The sequence below is a fragment of the Bos mutus genome, chromosome 7, assembly GCF_027580195.1.
Source record: "Bos mutus isolate GX-2022 chromosome 7, NWIPB_WYAK_1.1, whole genome shotgun sequence".
Lineage (NCBI taxonomy): Eukaryota > Metazoa > Chordata > Mammalia > Artiodactyla > Bovidae > Bos > Bos mutus.
Window position 1 is genome coordinate 37501700 of NC_091623.1, and position 3406 is coordinate 37505105.

The window sequence follows — 3406 nt, forward strand, 5'->3', positions numbered from 1 at the left end:
AAAAAAAAAAAAGGTTTCTTTCATGAAATAAACACAATTCAAGACATGGTCTTATATTTCCTTTGTTTATTTTTGCTTATGTTTATTACATTTACTTACTTATTTTTTGCTTTCTCCGTACAACCACTGCCATCAATCCCTCTCTTTGCAGCACACACACACACACACAGTATTTCTCTTTCTGTTTAAGGGGCAGTCCTTCAGAATGCAGACTTCTTGTGGAAAGCTAAATCTTTTATCTGCTTTTTTTCCATGAGCCATTTTGTCCAACTGAACAGTTTTCTGGGTGCCATGCCCTTAGTATGATCTTCTCCCAGAGGCAGTTTAATTAATTGAAAGGTTTTACTGTGGATTTTCCCACTGCAAGCTGGATGCACAGAAGATCCCTCATGTCCTAGAAGATTATACACCCACATGGTAATAGAAACCTAGATCCCTTAATCTCCACATGGAGGAAAGCTGACTGCAGACCAGAAATCCCTGCATCTGACTGTTCCATGAGTTAAGAATTCACTTCCTTTGTTTTCAGCCATTGAACTTCACCCGGTTTATTTCTTACTACATTTGGCATTTCCTCTTTTTCTACAATCAATTATTCAGGAATATTCTAAAAATATTGTTTTCTTTGTTGATAGAGTAGGTGGAATTATTACTCAGGGGATAGTAATTGAGAGAGTAGTTTTGTAGAGTATGTGTAGTACCCTCTATAAAGAGCAAAATGAAAAATAATCATATACAGGTTTTCCCAGAGAGGCAACTTACTTGCTGTTCACCTAGTTTTCTGTTGATGAAATTAAAAATTGAATTGCAATATGCTGTTGCTGCTGCTGCTAAGTCGCTTCAGTCATGTCCAACTCTGTGCAACCCCATAGATGGCAGCCCACCAGGCTCCCCCGTCCCTGGGATTCTCCAGGCAAGAACACTGGAGTGGGTTGCCATTTCCTTCTCCAATGCATGAAAGTGAAAAGTGAAAGTGAAGTCTCTCTGTCGTGCTCAACTCTTAGCGACCCCATGGACTGCAGCCTACCAGGCTCCTCCATCCATGGGATTTTCCAGGCAAGAGTACTGGAGTGGGGTGCTATTGCCTTCTCCGGAATTGTAATACAAATATTCCTAAAATAAAAGCAAAGCTTGTTGGTATGCAACTTATACATTTAATAGCTAAAATGAAACTAAACTATTAAAGGAACCAAAAAAGTCACATAAAAGAGATATCGGTACATACCTTTCAGGTTGGCTGATCAGCATGTAGAGATTAAACATAATGGTTTTTAAAGTAGCAGTGATTGCCACTAGACCCCATTTTTAGCCTTTGAATTATGGATAACATAGGGGTCTAGCTATAAGACATTTGTGTGTGTGTGTTACCTACCCGTTTACTCTGTCTGGAAACAATTTATTAGTAGATATGAAGTTAAAAAAATTCAAAGTAGCTCTTAAACATAAAATATAACTACATTGATATCTTCTAAGTTTAACACTAGGACACATAGAAACTCTTATTTTCCCTTTAATTATTCCCTTTTTAACTCATGAGAGTTATCTGTGCCTTGGGCATATCTTAATATTTAAGCATTTTCTCTATGATAAAGTAATTTTAACAAAACCCTGAAAATTAAAGATGAAGCTGGATCTTCAAAATTGGCTCTGTTTTCTTTTCCTTTTAAATCAGTAGTTGATTGGGGGTCTGGGGACACCCTAGATATTATATGTAGAAACAGATTTATATCCATGTAAAGAGTTTACAGAGGTAAAATATACACTGCTCAGTTCAGTTCAGTCGCTCAGTTGTGTCCAACTCTTTGCGACCCCATGAATCGCAGCACGCCAGGCCTCCCTGTCCATCACCAACTTCCGGAGTTCACACAAACTCATGTCCATTGAGTCCGTGATGCCATCCAGCCATCTCATCCTCTGTCGTCCCCTTCTCCTCCTGCCCCCAATCCTCCCCAGCATCAGGGTCTTTTCCAATGAGTCAACTCTTCGAATGAGGTGGCCAAAGTACTGGAGTTTCAGCTTTAGCATCATTCCTTCCAAAGAAATCCCAGGGCTGATCTCCTTCAGAACAGACTGGTTGGAACTCCTTGCAGTCCAAGGGACTCTCAAGAGTCTTCTCCAACACCACAGTTCAAAAGCATCAATTCTTTGGCGCTCACCCTCCTTCACAGTCCAACTCTCACATCCATACATGACCACAGGAAAAACCATAGCCTTGACTACACGGACCTTTGTTGGCAAAGTAATGTCTCTGCTTTTCAATATGCTATCTAGGTTGGTCATAACTTTCCTTCCAAGGAGTAAGCGTCTTTTAATTTCATGGCTGCAGTCACCATCTGCAGTGATTTTGGAGCCCCAAAAAATAGTCTGACACTGTTTCTACTGTTTCCCTGTCTATTTCCCATGCAGTGATGGGACCAGATGCCATGATCTTAGTTTTCTGAATGTTGAGTTTTAAGCCAACTTTTTCACTCTCCTCTTTCACTTTCATCAAGAGGCTTTTTAGTTCCTCTTCACTTTCTGCCATAAGGGTGGTGTCACCTGCATATCTGAGGTTATTGATATTTCTCCTGGAAATCTTGATTCCAGCTTGTGTGTCTTCCAGCCCAGCATTTCTCATGATGTACTCTGCATATAAGTTAAATAAGTAGGGTGACAATATACAGCCTTGACGAACTCCTTTTCCTATATGGAACCAGTCTGTTGTTCCGTGTCCAGTTCTAACTGTTGCTTCCTGACCTGCATATAGGTTTCTCAAGAGGCAGGTCAGGTGGTCTGGTATTCCCATCTCTTTCAGAATTGTCCACAGTTCATTGTGATCCACACAGTCAAAGGCTTTGGCATACTCCCAGGATAGAGATTCCAAAAGGAGGGAAGAAACAGCATTCTCTCGAGACTCTAGCAGCCAGGTGAGTGTGCAAATGGGAGGTTGTGGCTTGCTCAGAGACCCTCATGTCCCTGCTGCTGACTGAGGTAGTTAGAGCCTCCCAAAGATGCTAGAGACTTCGACAATTTACTGATCAATACTGAGAGGTTCTAGAGAATCGCCAGAAACCATTGTTACAACCAGAAATCCTTGTTGGCACTGGATCTCCTTCCCTAGCCCTTTAAAACGTTACAGAAGCTTCTCATTCTAAGAACTAAATTTACTGATTTATGCAATTCATAGAGCATCCTCTGTGTTCTTAACTAAGCCCTGGCTGATAAAGGCTTTCTCTGAAAATCTGGTGAGAATCTAGATTATGTTAACACCTTTAGGATGCTGTGGTACACAGAATTCTAAGATGACCTTCAATGACCCATATCTTTTCATTCTCTGCTCACATTTAGTGTTGGTGAGAGCTGTAACTTGTTTCCAAGCAGTAGAATATGGCAAAAATGATGGGATATCATTCTCATGACCATATTG